Consider the following 16,232-nt stretch of genomic DNA (forward strand, 5'->3'; position numbering starts at 1 on the left):
GTTTCTACTCATAAAGCACCAAAATAGATAACATTATATAATGGTCCATTTCAAATCATACCTCCCTAATATACCTCCCCATTTAGGGAGGCATTTGGTCTCTAAAATTTGTTAATGAAGGAGGTGATGAATTTTTTCCTCGACCTTCTTTCTAGAGTACCATTTGGCCTTACTTGCATGTTTTCCTTTTAGCCCAACCTATCAGAGTTCATATTAACCCCATCTTTTTCTCCTAGGCTTGGTCTATAATGTTTTATATTTTATACCTACTTTGCTTGGGATTCTATTTCTGAGTCATCTATGACAGGTAAGACATTCTCATCAGTTTCTTTGTCCAAAGTGGAAGGTTTATAGAGTTTTATATTATCCACATTCACTACTAGGTAAATGTATAGATATGTCAGGTTAGACTAAGTCTATATGCGTTATCACCCACCTTCTCCAACACTTCAAAGGTACCATACTGCAAATCCTTGATTTTCTTACTAAGAACATGTAGACTCTCTTTGATCAAGTACAACAAAATCTGGTCTTCCACCTTGAATGTTTTCTCAATCATGTGATGGTCATGTTGGGCCTTATAATATTCTTGTTACCTCTTCAATGTCTCTTGTACTTGAAAATGGGTTTGCTTGATCTTATCAATGAAATCTTCAACATTTAATTGCTTCTATTGCAGTGTATTCCCCTCACTACTTCTTGTTGTCCAAATATGCCATTTAAGGCAAAGGTGGAAAATATCCAAAACAAATTTATAAAAGGGATTTACTAATAGAATTATGGATTTGATATGTTATATGAGTATTGAATATAAACCAAATTTTTTTCCCATGTCCTTGAGAGATTTTGAGTTTAACCCTTCAAATGTGGAACCAATGCCCTATTACTACTTTTTTCTACGCATATATTTGTAGATGGGAAGTTCATAATATTTCCAATTTGGAATCCATCTTCTAGCAAAGTGTAGTCCATAAGACATTTGTTAGAGTTTGTAGCTCAGGTAGATACTTCTATGTGTTCCTGTTATAAGAGAAGGGCAGAAAACGGTCAAGAAGGCATGACCGAGATGGTCAAAGGGTTGAGATAACCATTGGAGATCCAAGTGATAAATTTGGAGTGAAGGTTAAGGAGAGACCTTGAGCGCTAAGAAGACTGGTGAACTAGAGTCAGAGGGAGTCGGGCTTCAGAGGGAGTGAATAGGCTTCGAAGGGAGTCATTCATCAAATGGAATTAGTAGGATCAGAGGGATTCAACATCTCAGAGGAAGACATCCTTTAGGTTCAAGAAGTCATGGTACATGATGAGCATGCATGATGGTCATGAGCAGGAGGCTTCTAGGAGCAAGGTGTCTTTGAAGAAGGGTCTTTTTCATATAGGGGAAATTTCTTTTGTGTCATATGGAGCAGTTGTGGTCGCAGATAAGGGTGGAAATGTGTTCCAAGTTTGAAGGTAGAGCCACTTTCAGGTGGTGTTGTGGGAATACATCCCTCACTAAGAGGGAGTGTTGATGTTTTGGGTAGCATCAGGAGTATTCTCATGTGTGGGGCAAGTGGGCTAAGAGATGGGGATTTTCACCTATAAACCCATGGTATTACACTGACCCATGGTATTACACCCTTGGAGTAGTATAAGTAAAAGGGTGAGTGATGAATTCTTGTTGTGTTGTGGCTCAACAAGAGAGCTGAGAGGATCAAGAGGAATGACAAGGCCAAGTAGGGCTAAGAGGGTTGGAAGGACTGAGCAAGTCGAGAGGGCTGAGCAAGGTTGAGAGGGTTGAGACATTCGTGCAGGGCCAAAAGAGCTTGTGGTAGGCCTAAGATCCATGGAGGGTTGAGAGGGCTTGTGGTAGGCCTCAGATTTGTGGAAGGGTCGAGTAAGCCTCAAATTTGTGAAAAGGTTGAGTAGGCATTAGATCAGTGGCTTGGCCTGGAGGATTGAGCAGGGTCGAGATAACCAAGCAGGATAGAGTGGGCTTGTGGTAGGGCCTCAGATATGTGGATGGCCTAGAGGTCTTGTGGTTGGCCTTAGATCTATGGAGAGCTGAGAGGGATGAGAGGGCCTATGGTAGGCCTTAGATTTGTGGAAGGGTCAAGTAGGCCTGAAATATATGGAAGGGTTGAGTAGGCCTCATATTAGTGGTTTGTCTAGGAGGGTCTAGAGGGCCAGGAAGGGACAAGAGTTTCGAGCGAGCCATGCAGCACTGAGAGGGTTGAGTGAGCCAGTAGAGGTATAGAATGAGGAAAAAGAGGCTCCCAAGGTTGAGTATGGACTAGCAACAATAGCAACAGGGACATAACCTATAGATCTGAGGAGGAGCGAGATGTTCCTTTGATCTTTACCAGGAGGAGGTCGAGATAGGTCTGAGGAGAAGACACACCATACAACAACACTAGCCTTAGGAGTAGGAGTATGATACTCCAATGTGTCGGGTCTGGGGAAGGTGCAAGGAGTAATTGAGGAAGATCAAAGGACAACTATAAGGCTTGATTAGGTAGATAAGTCTAGGTTTATTACTATATGTAATTCCTCATTTGGACCATTATCCTAGTAAGGGATCCCGAGCAGGTTATGAGAAGAATTTAATAAAGAATTGTTGATTGGGAAAAATGTTTGTGCAATACGTTCAGGGAAAATTTTAAGGATGAAAATTTATGATAAAGTTTAGAAACCTTGGCGAATCTTACTAGTCCTTACTATGCAAATTGAAAAATACTTGACAAAATTTTGTAAAATTATTCAAAGTTCTAATGATTTTATATAACATCTATAAAATTTGGGCGATATCTAAGGTCAAGTAATTTTATAGCATAAAATTTGGACAAATCATAGTTAGTACAAATGGAGATTGGAGAACCAATTTTTTGGAAAAAACATGGAAAATTAGCCCACAATGAATATTAGCCCCTAAAATTTTCCCTAAATACGTTTATCGTGCATGTATAATTTGTTTTTGGTTAGGCACGTTAGTGTGTTTCGGTTAATTAGTTGGGATAAACTTGAGACCGTTACCAGATATGGGGTGTGTGTGTGTGCACTGAGTCTAGCGCCCAAAAATCTATAGTATTAGAGCAGTTTTCTGAGAATATCTGAGATTTTCACAGGGGACAACTATGAGAGGGATCCGTACAAATTATTGCAGGTAGCAACAATGTTTTGAATACCCATGCCAAGAGAGTTGGCTAAGTATGGAAAACTTCTTGTATGCGACATAAAGGCCAGGATCAACAAGCCTAGTTCCATAGAGTAGTGTGAACGATGTCATGTTGGGCATGATCGAGTAGTTATCTAATGTAGTGTCCAGCAGGAGTTGTTGGGCAGAGGATTTGTTGCGACAAGCACAAGCCAACATAGTTCATAGCAACTGGGAGGGCCACTAGTAGAGACCGTACAAAATGTACGAAGGTTTTCCAGTAGGGTTAATGGAGTCTAGCCCTCAGAAGGAGAGATAGAGACCATATCAATCAAGGGTTTGGAAGCAATGTTAGAGAGACTTGGCACTAGGAGCTACAAGATGGAGAATGAGGCTTGGGATGTTGCGAATGAACCAGAGGGTAAGCATGTTCCAGGTAGTTCTTCCAGAAGTACCTTCCTCACTAAGAGGGAGTGTTAGAGTTTATAGCTTGGGTAGATACTTCTATGTATACTTTTTTTATAGGAGAAGGGTCGAGAAGGAAAAACCAATATGGTTAGAAGGCTGAGATAGCCATTGGAGATCCAAGTGAGAAACTTGGAGTGAAGGTCAAGTAGAGACCTTGAGAGTCGAGAAGGCTTTCGATCTGGAGTTGGAGGGACTTAGGATTCAGAGGGAGTGAGCACGCTCAGGAGGGACTCAGTCTTCATAAGGGATTAGCAGACTTAGAGGGAGTCAACAATTTAGAGGAAGACAACCTTCAAGTTTAGGAAGTCATGGTACAAGATGGTCATGCACAATGCTCAAGAGCGGGAGGATTTTAGGAGTAAGGTGTCTTGGAGAAGGGTCATTATCATATAACAGGAATTGCTTATGTGCCATATGGAGCAGTTGTGGTCAAGGTTGCTTGGGAGTGGAAGCAGGAAGCAAGAGTAGGAAGCAACATTTTCAAAAGCTCTTGGGTCGGGAGAGAATCAAGAGAAAAATTTATTTATTATATATTTATTATATATTATATATTTATATATATTTTGATGCTTATGTGTCAACAAAAGCATGCGGAATGATGAATTAGTTATAAAAAAACATGGATTAAACCATATAACATCAATCATCTAGTAGTTACAATCTTCATCAACCACAAGTACAAAATTTACAAGTTTTCATTTATATAGCATGTAAGGGTGCACATAACCAAAATAACATTGAGTGAAATCCATCTTTAAACCGAAAATACATCAAAAAACAGATTGTAGATGGTATCTAACATTCAAAAAAATCATGCTACAACAAATACCTACATATCATAAAAATCATTGCCTATCTTGGGATCTTTGTTATTAATATCACCCCCTAAGCATTAACATAAGATAGAAAAAACATAGCATGTCAAGTCAATATTTTGTTTGAGTGATGGGTACATTTTTAGTAGGGTGATAGAGGAGTTCAACAACCAATGGCACTAACATTAAGGTACATAGAGGGATTGGAGCTCTTGATTAAATACAACTTCCATACCCTAGTACATGACAAAATGCAATGGAAACATTGCAATCCCCCTAATCTTGAAAAACTGATAATTATGTCGGATTTTGTGTGTGATCTAAAATGTACTTTCTTCATATCAAATCCAATGAGGTGGGAACCACTCTCAAACATCCTGAGTCATTTCGTGGTAATGTTAAAAAATTAAGTAAAAGGATGGAAATTAAAGATAAAGGAGAATGTCATTTTTACTTTAAGAATTTAACATTACCATGAATTGCATGTCAATACTAGGGCCATAGGCTTGATCATTAGGTCACCTAACTCAAAAATTCTTGTTTCTTTGAAAAAAAATTGTGAAAAAAGCTAGCTAGTGAGTGAATATTTTTTTAGGGAGCATGCTACCACCGCACTTCGGGAGTGGATTCGAGCGGGGGATGCACTCCCCCGAAACCCTAGTTGTGTTGGCAGATCAAAGGTGGAAATGTGTTTTAAGTTCGAAGGTAGAGCCACTTCTAGGTGGTGTTGTGAGAAGACATCCTCTTGAGAGATCTTTCTCGACTAATCTGGATTTGTCTTGTCACTTCTTGCACCTTCCTTAGGCTCGACACATTAGAGTATCACACTCCACCTCTTGAGACTATTGTTAAATCCCTAACCCTAATCTCAAAATGTTCATTGCTTTTGAAGCACTATTGCAATTCTTCACTTTAGTTTGAATTTCATTGTTTAAAGTGACAAATTCAAGTGAATTCTTTCGATTCTTCTTTTTGTGTTACTTGCATTGAGATTTATAGTGTAGTAAAAGATTTGTCGAGTAATAATTCTTAATTGGTTGAATTTATTTTCCTAATCTACTTGTAAAACATGCATTCTCTCCATTTTTTTGTCATTGAGGTTTATAGTGTACCAAAAGATATGTCTACTAGTAAATTTTAATTGATTGAATCTCCTTTCTTAATCTGCTTGTAAAACTCAATTTATACTAAGTTAAAGCACCTATTGTTAACAAATCTTAAATTCCCAATTAATCTAACTTCATTCAATCATTAAGATCCCAATTAACCTAATACATTTATTTTGCAAATTAAAATGCTACTTGTTTATAGTATATTGAGTTAATACTCAATTTTAACAAAATCTTTAAAGCATAATATTTATTCATTAAAATCTCAATTAGCCTAAAACATTCATTTGTTAAATTAAGATTATCGTTTACCTATACATCCATAATAAACTGTATACTATTCTTTGCAAATATTAGATTATTAGTTGTCTATGTATTACTTCATAATTTTTTTATTTAATTTCAAATAAGCCCCTTGTTTGTGGGACAAGGGACCCACCTCCGCTAAGTGATTTGACTACTAAATCTACGAAGACATACATACTCTACCCCTTTGGTTTGAACCTATAACCTTTTAGAAAAAACATATGCTCTTACCCTGTGCAAATTAATATTTAAATTAATTACTTTATGATATATTGAAAATAATAAATTATACCAAATCCCTTGCAAATACTTCGAGTTAATAACAATACATACATGAACCTTAACCTACTATTTTCAACTATCAGATTACAATATCTATATGTTAACCTACTATTTTTAACGACTAAATTACAATGGAAAAGTGGCTAGGATTTATACATCTTTCACGATTCTATGAATTTAAAATCGGTACCAAGTTCCCATAATTCTGTAATAACATAAAATTCGGAATATTGAAGATACATGTATCTCCGCCACTGGTATTTTTAGAGGCTATTCACTTCGTAATAGAGAGAGTGAATTCCAAAGTGAAAGAAAATCGTGAACTCGACCAACAGATGCAAAACCAGGGTCCCCTTAGGAACTCCCCAATCTTTGTTAGTGTAAAATCACCCAATATTTTCCATAAATTTGTCGATAGTTTTATCAACTCTATGATTCTGTAAAGCCGCTGGTGACAACAAACTCCTCCCTATCGCCATCGGAAAAATGGAGGAATTTTTATATCGATCTCTCGACATTCTGCAACCAAATCCAAAATCCATGGCAAATCTGCAACCATCCAGCAACCAAGATTGCGAATCGAGCTATGGCGCCGATTCCAGAACGACGAAATTGTGAATAAATAAATGTCCCACATCGGTCCCAGTCATAATATTCAAAGATTTTATAATCGGGACAGAACCGGTGATGATAACTACACGCACATGGTGAAGAAAATGGCCCCACATGGTCACAAAACTAGAGCCCAGAAGGTCTGTTGTGTTGCCAAGTGTCACACTAGGCACAGCTCAGATGTAAGGCTCTTGCGGTGCTAGGTGCTACAAGATCCACGGACGACTCTTGTTGCCACACGTCACAAGATCCAGGGATGAGATGTGGGGCTCCTGCGTTGCCAAATGTCAACTTATCCACAGCGAAGGTCTTGCCACGCGTCACAAGGTCCATGCACGAGATATGGGGCTCACGTCGCCAAGTGTCGCCAAATCCACCGCCCAGATCTGTCGCTGTCGTGCTGCCAAGTGTTCCCTGATACACGGCTCAGATTTGCGGTTGTGGAGCTGCCAAGTGTCCGCGGATCCTCGACCCAAAAGTGCGGCTGTGCTACTGCCAAGTGTCGCCGATTCTAGGCCCAGATCTGTGGTTTGATGCTGCCAAGTGTCACCAGATCGACGGCTAAGATGTGGGTGTGTTACCAGGTGTCGACAGATCCACAATTGAAATGTGGGGCTCTCGCGTCGCCAAGTGTCGCCAGATCATGGCCCATATATGTGGTTGTCCTGCTGCCAAGTGTCACCTGATCCACGGAACAAATCTACTGTCGTGCCGCTGCCAAGCATCACCATATCCTCGACTGTTGTAACCATTGTACAGGGATTTAAACTCAAAACCTTATTGGCTTATCCGCTCACGAGCTTATCAGATTAAATGCGTATCTGCCTATAAGTTTATAATCAGATATTTTTATCGACTAATAACTAGATAAGTTTATCGGTTTATAAGCATAATAGCTTATAATATTATAAGTCTTAGTGGTTATCTTTCTATAAGCAACTGACCGTATTGGCTTATAAGTCCAGTAGATTATCAGTCTATAATTAGATAGGCTTATCAAATTATAAGCCATTGACTTATTAATTTATGAGCACTTCGGCTTATGAGTTTATAAGCAGATTGCCTTATAATCTTATAAGTCGATAAGTAGATAACCTTTTCAAATTATATGAACAGATGCTTATCAATTTAGAAGCACTAACGCTTATAATATTATAAGCAAGTTTCCTTATTAGTTTATAAGCTTATCATCTTATAAGCACAGGAGCCTATCAAATTATAATTAGACTAACTTATCCATTTATACGCAGATTGGCTGAGCAACATATCCGTTTATAAGCACATAAGTTATCAATTTATAACCAGATGTACTTTCCCATTTATAATTTTATAACTTAGCATTTACAATCCGACGTACTTATCCATTTATAAGCAGAAAACTTATAATTTTATAAGCACCTAGTCTTATTAGTCAATAAGCTATCAGTTAATAAGCAGAAAGGCTTATTAATTTTTAATCAGAAATAATTATCAGTTTATAGCATATCAAATTATAAGCAGATAAATCCATTGGCAAATATCCTTTTCTGTTATCGGCTTATCTGCTTAAGCACACGAAGCCTATCTGCCTGAAGCGCTGCGGCGGGAGACAGCAACCGAAGCAGGATGACTATGATAGCCCGACTATTTCACCCTTTGTCTACCCACTACAGTCACCAAAATCTGTGGCTGTGGAGCTGCTACATGTCACCGAGATCAAGGGTTGTGGAAATGCCACGTGTTGGCGACATCTGCGGCTATGGAGCTGTTAAGTATCTCCGAGATCAAGGGCTGTGGAGCGGCCACGTGTCTCCTAGATCTGCGGCTGTGGTGCTTCTAGGTGTCAACAAGATCAAGGGCTGTGGAGTTGCCACGTGTCGAAGTGATCTGCGGTTGTGATGCTGCCAAGTGTCGCTGAGATCTGCCGCTGTGGTGCTGCCAGGTGTCACCAGATATGCGGTTGTGGTGCTGCCAGCTTGCATTAGATCCATGGCAGAGATGTAGGGTTGTGTTGCTGCCAGTTGTCACAAGATCCATTGCCTAGATGTATGGCGCTGCCAGGTGTCACAAGATCCACGGTTGAGATCTACGGCTCTAGTGCTGCCAGGTGTGGCAAGATCTGGCCCTATTATCCTTGTAATTTGTCATTCAAACAAAGAGCGGATCATTATGGACTATTAGGTATTCTGCAGAAGCAACTACAGGGAGTATGGGCAGGTGACCAGGTAATAGTGAAGTGAGGAGCAAGCAAAGGATACCAGTGTGGCGGGATGCGAAGTCGGTAGATGAGATGAGTGTTTGTTTCGATTAAAAATGACCTCAATCACTCTCGACAGTCTCAGGATCTTTATGGGAAGGGACCTTTCGCTCTCGCAAGATGTTGTTGACCAAATTCTAGACGACTTGTGCCCAAAAAACGTACATTCTTGCCATCTACCTGTTATTTAGCTCCTCGATTTGTATACGCTTTTGATGATCCGGTCCACTGTGTGATTTATTTGCGCGTTTGTAGTGCTTTTTCTTTTTTTCAGAGAGAAAATCATCATGGATTATATTAAGAGAATATAAAGTTCTGAATACATACAAGACCGTCCCATCCTGGAACAAAATTCAGATAGGTCGAAACAACAGATTATACAGATACTTCCACAAAAAATATGACTGTCCAGATAGCTTACAGATATACCTTCTTTAGAAGCATTTTATAACACCATCCAAAAAGCATAGAGATAGTTTCAAAAGAGAAAACATCCACAAAAAACCGAGAAACCGATGATGGCCATATAAACAGAAACCATAGGCCGGAGATTTATCCAGCAGGGTCAAGATATGCCGATATGTGAACCAGGATAGAGGCAAGGGGCACCCTGGAATCTTGAAAGATATGAGCATTCCTCCATTTCCACAAAAACCAGCATGTGAGGATGAATAAAGATCGCCAAGATGGTCGTTGTTCGCTCCACCATTTGAAGCCTTCCTGTACAGATGAGAAAAACCGGTGAGGAAAACCATGAGACAAAGACAGTTCATACCAGATTTGAGAAGTTGAAGCACATTGAAAGAACATGTGAGCATTTGATTCAGCCGCAAACTAACACATTGGACATCTGCCCGGACCCTGCCATCCCTTCCTTTGGAGGACCTCCCATGTGAGATTCCTGTTAGAAAAGACCAACCATGAAAATAATATCATTTTGAGCGGACAAGACGCTTTCCAAAATTTGGGAGGAAAGATGGGAACGGAGAGCGGCGGAAGGCCTGATGAAATTGCTGCATATAAGTCCTTGACACGAATAGGCTGTGTAGAATTCTGCAGAGACCACGCCAGCACATCCCTTGAGCCCGATTGCTTGATACCTTTGCCTGTAAGATTTTGAACAGCCGACAACCAAATGGGACGCAGAGAATGAGGCAATGATAAGTCGTCCCCGTCCATCCATACTGGAGAAGATGAGGACCAAGATTTAATCAGCTTGTTCCACGTAAAAAAGCCTTTTGAGTGGAAATAGGAGATCAGTCCGGGGGGAGCAATGATTCCAGACCATTCACTGTTGAGTCAATACCGATATAGATGCTTGAGCCTGAAAAAAATCTCCACCTTAAATTTCCCATGAAGAAAAACTGAATCTTCCTGAAACTTTGCCAGATGGCTGATCCTCTTTTAATGCCCAGAGATTTTCTTCTGTACCAGAAAACCATGCTCCTGCCTTTTAGATATTTTTGATTGATGATATTGCTCCACTTACCCTCACCATAGATGCCTCTATGAAGAGATTTGCAAAGAAGGGCTTTGCCAAAAGATCTCATGTGCATAAGGCCCCATCCGCCCACCTTCTTCGGTCTTGAGATGGAATCCATCTTTACTAAATGGAACTTGGACTGATAAGATCTTCCACCCCATAAAAAATTGGCAGCTAATGAAACCATTTTGCTTATAATGGAAGCAGGAAGAAGATATAGGTGGGCCCAATAAACCGCCAGTTGAGATAGAACTGCCTGAACCAGGATAAATCTGCCCGCCAGAGATAGGAATCTCATCTCCCAGCTTGATATTTTTTTATAGAAGCGATCAATCAGCCATTGCCAGTCCTGTTTGCGGTTTCCTTTTGCTTTCAGAATGAAACCCAAATATTTAAAGCCCTCCTTAATCGATGCCTGGTTGATGCCGAACAGCGCTGCAATCCATTGAACTAACTCCAGATTGGACTCATTGTGATACAGCATAGATTTGTCCTTGTTTATGACCATGCCAGATGCAGACTGGAACTTTTGAAAGATCTCATTTAGGCAGAGCCAAGTTGATTTGCATAGCATGGCAAAGATAAGAATATCATCAACAAAAAGATTATGAGATAGGAATATATCCTTGCATATCTTAATCGGCCTGCATCTTCGATCAGCCACTGCATTATTGATCTGAGTGCTGAGAGAGTTCATCACTAGAATAAAGAGGAGAGGGGAGAGAGGGCAACCCTGGCGAAGTCCCCTCTCCGCTTGGAAAAAGGATGAAGGGATACCATTTATAATAACTGAATATTTAACGTTTTCGACACACGCCATTATCCAGTTAATACCCTGAGACCTCAAACTGATTTTGGTTAGTAGGATTCTAAGGAATCCCCAATCCACACAATCATACGCTTTTTTCAGATCTATCTTTAGAATGGCCGCATCAATATTATTTGATAATATTGAAAATAAGCATTCCTGAGTCATAGCAACCGCGTCCAGTATGTTCCTATCTTTTAAAAACGCATGCTGGTCCCTTGTGATAAAAGAGTTTAGAACAGGCTTCATCCTTTCCGCTATAATTTTGGAGATGATTTTAAATAGAATATTGCATAGGGCAATAGGCCTGTAGTCCTTTAATGATTCTGATTGGTCCTTTTTGGGAATAAGAGCTAAGAATGTGGCAGTTAAAGCACTGTTTATATTCCCAGATATGCGAGAAGCCTCCACCATCCGCAGCATGTCCTCCTTGAACATATCATAGAAATGAGAAAAGAACTCAATCGGCCAGCCATCTGGCCCAGGACTTTTGTCCTTTTTGAAGGTCTTGATAACATCATGGAGTTCCTCTTCCGTAATAGGCTTAAAAAACTCAGCGTTAGCATCCTCGTCAAACATAACAGGCACTAAATCCACAGCCCACAGGATGTCATTTATTTCACTCCGTTGCCTCTTATATTGATTCTGGAAGAATCTTGTGGCTTCAGCAGATATGTCATGCTGAGAGTAAAAGAAACCCCCATTACCGTCTTCAATCTTCCAGATAGAGTTTTTCCTCCTTCTTGCATTTGCGAAATTATGAAAAAACTTTGAATTTCGATCACCCTCCCTGAGCCAGGTCGCTCTGCTTTTAAGCCTCCAGGATGCTTCTTCCTTTTGCAGCAGCGCTTGTTTCTTTTTTTCCAAAATTCTGATGAGATTCTTTTGGTCAAAAGACAAGCAATCAAAATTGCTGAGTTTGTGAGGATACCTATCTCCTTTTTGATGTCGATCAGCTCCTGTTTATCCTTCTTCCTCCATTTAATTTGCCAATCCTCAGCAACATCCCTTAGAGATTGAATCTTTTAGTAATTGATAAGTAAACCACTAGTGCTTCTTTGTATTGTTTGTGTGGTGATTGCTTTTTCACTGTGGTATTTGTTGAAATTGGTTGAAAAAGACAAATAGATTCCCTTTGTTTGAGGCAGAGTAGATGGTGATTTCATAATTGGGAATTCAAAAGGATCATTGAATGCGAAATCACCAATGATCTGGTATTAGTTACATGATCTGGTATTAGTTACAGGTAATGGTAAACTCAATTTATTTCTAGACACTGGCAATTATGGTCCAATGTTGAAGAGGTAAATATCAAATTTTAAACTGTGATGGTACCTGTGTTTAGTATGGCTCTGTGTTTAGCTAGAGAATTGAAAATCTTTATTTCAGCCAATTTAATGTGTTTAATATACTAAATACATGAGTTGGATCTATGTCCTATGTAAGATCTGGGCCTTTTTTTTGGGGAATGGATGGAAAACAATTGCGGAAGTGCAACATATAATCCAGTTGGGATTCATGCCAATGAAATCGTGGTTGTAATATGAATCGTATTCTTAACTTTTAAATTAGTTTGATTTCAAAAAGGAATTGCGCTTCAAAATGTGTGTAGTTTTCCCTTCATAAACTTGATGTCCATTGCCCAAATTTTTTGTCAATGGAAATTCAAATTCATTGAAGATATGTTGAAACATATGTAGGGAAAGTCATGAAAAGAGGAGAGATACTGAGTGGATTTTATTCTATTTTATATATTTGATTTACCATTATAAATTTGCTTTGTATAAATGAGTGAAGCCATTCATTATGATGTTTATGAAAGCATGAGTTGGAATCTGAATGCTCAAAATATTATTTTTTAAATTATTAAGTATATATAATATAAAAAAATTACAATGTGTAAATATTATTTGGTATTTATTTTATATGATTAGGTAAGTATATAGGTAAGGAAAATGGATTTTTTTTTTTTTTTATATATAATTTCATATTTTTATTATCAAGCACATCAAGATTTTTTCCATATGGCTTTAAGATGTTATGGGTAATCATGCACTGCAATGAGAGATCAGGATTTTTCCGATATGGCTTTAGGATGTTATGGGTAATCATGCACTGCAATGAGAGATCAAGATTTTTTCCATATGGCTTTAAGATGTTATGGCAATCATGCTCAAGATTTTTTCCATATGGCTTTAAGATGTTATGGGCAATCATGCACTGCAATGAGAAATCAAGATTTTTCCCATATGGCTTTAAGATGTTATGGGCAATCATGCACTGCAATGAGAAATCAAGATTTTTCCCATATGGCTTTAAGATGTTATGGGCAATCATGCACTACTATGAGAGCCTTGATTGTGTTGGTAGCAAGGTGAATGCAAAGGTATTTTCATGGTTTACTTATGTTCCTTGAAAGGCCATCACTGCTTGATGGTCACATTGAAGTTAAGATGGAATATCATGATGAGAAGTGAGTTTTCCAAACTTATAACCAACACTAATAGCCCACAAGATATTATGTTAGTGGAGTAGGTGAACAACTCAACTCAATATTAATCAATTTCAAACCTCAATTTGGTAACTAGTAGTGGATGGCAACAATCCTAGTACAACCAACTGTTAAACAATTTCAAACCTCAATTTGGGAACTAGTAGTGGATGGCGACAATCCTAGTACTTCGGTTTTTTAATTTGTTGGATTTGTTTGTTGTAGCCTATGTTTTAAGATGATTGGTCTATTGATGATTTAGTTTCTCTAGTTAAAATAGTCAAGGTTCAAATTAAATTAAACTAAATTAAAATTAAAGTGCCAACATAATTCATCTCTAAATATCTCAATTTTATGTATTTTATTATAGTGATTTGGATTTATTTTTTTAATTGGAATGAGAATTTCAGGTGAATTCATAACTTTGAAATATCAGTTGCCACTATTACACCTAGATACAACTATTTCATAAATGGTTTTTGGAGAGTTCGCCAAACCACTAGAGCTAAGATTTGACTATAGTGATTTGGAATATAACTAATAACTTTTTATAAATAGGCACCTAGATCAAATCTATAATTGTTTTGGAGTTTTTGAATGGAATATTTAATTTTTTTATCAACATAAATTAAGATAGTGAAGAATATGTAGCATTGAAAATTAGCTATGCTCTCAAGGATTTGTGAATGAAACTTAATAAAGTTCTCCTTGTTGAGGTATTTTGTTTATATGGAAAGTCACTCATTATAAATGATTGCCCAAATTAATTTACAACTTCTATCAAGTGAATATATTTTTAATGTTATAACTTACCTTTGTCTCATTTTTATATTAAAAAAATAAAAAAAGAAATGAAAGTGTCTCATTTTTATATTAAAAAAAATAAAAAAATGAAAGTTGTTAAGTCATATTTTGTCTCATTTTTATAATTAAAAAAAAATATGAAAGTTGTTAAGTCATATTTTGTCTCATTTTTATATAAAAAAATGGAAGTTGTGAAGTCATATTGCAAAATTGCAGGGTTACATTGCGAAAACCCAAAATGAAATATCCCTTTACTTCACCTTTATTACCTAAACCCAATTACCGTCTCCCTTTCAAAAAACATTAATATGTAACATTCTTTTTTTACTTAACAAAAGGTAAAATCACAATAATCTCTTAGTATGTGAAATTCCTTTTTAATTCCTTTTTTACTTAATAGAAGGCAAAATCACAATGATCTCTTGGTACTTTGGCCAACGTTTTGATCTTTGCAATACATATAATTGATTTTTTAAACTTAATAAATAGAGAAATCTTGTAACACAATGAGATGTTCATACTTTGGTGAAGATCTTGATATTTGCAATAAATATAATTGAAACAATATCTAATTGATTATAAATCTGATGAGTTAATGTAAATAAAAGTTTATTTATGTTTCATTCTATATGTTAATTAATTCAGAGTGATTAAAAAAAGAAAAAGTTCATTTATATATCTTGAATTAATGTAAATGAAAGTTTATTTATATTTCATTCCATATGTTAATTAATTCATAGTGATTAAAAAAAGAGTAGGTTCATTTATATATCTTTTTTATATTTCATAGGCATGTTAATTAATTCATAGTGATTAAAAAAAAAGAAAGCTCATTTATATATCTTTTTTATATTTCATAAGTTAATTAATTCACAGTGGAAAGTTAGTTTATATTTCTTTTTATATTCCATATGTTAATTAATTTATAGTGATTTATAAAGAAAAAAAAGTGAGAAATTTATTAAAATTAATAAAGATTTTGGTTAAAAAATATGATTTATGATTTATAAAAGTTAGATACTTCCATAATATATAGATAAGTTTATTAAAATGCAACCTATTTTTAAGAACAACACCCTACATTAATTTACCATTACTATTAAGAGAGGGCAAAATATTAAGAAACTAAATAACTCCATACATATTGCTTTTTAAAATTATCTTTAGAGTATATTTGTCTTGTATTTTAATGAACTAAGCATGCATATTGCTTTCTAGAATTATTTTAATAAAATTATCTTTCATATTTCCATAAATGGAGTATATTTATCTTATATTTTAATAAAAGAAAACATATAAACTTGCTTTGTTACTAATCCACGTAGATCTCTCTTAGATCTATCCTAACTCACATCACCAAAGGCCAATAGAGATCAGATATCTTTAAAGCTACCCAATGATCAAAGATACTCAACTTTGAAAAGAATAAAATCTCATCAAAAATAATGAAATAATACTGATGACGCGTGTAAACCAATGCTACCTAGACTGGATAAATCTTCTACAAAGTACTTTGACATGTAATCCGCAAAGAATACACAGATTATTTACACGGATATTTACAAACAAAAACCATTTTCAAATAAAAAATCAACAATAATATATATATATATATATATATATATATATATATATATATATATATATATATATATAATCACAGAAATAATGTCATGCACAGAGACACA

Source organism: Pinus tabuliformis, chromosome 1_2 (genome assembly GCF_031772625.1).
Source record: "Pinus tabuliformis cultivar Carrire ecotype Pingquan chromosome 1_2, CPIR1, whole genome shotgun sequence".
NCBI lineage: Eukaryota > Viridiplantae > Streptophyta > Pinopsida > Pinales > Pinaceae > Pinus > Pinus tabuliformis.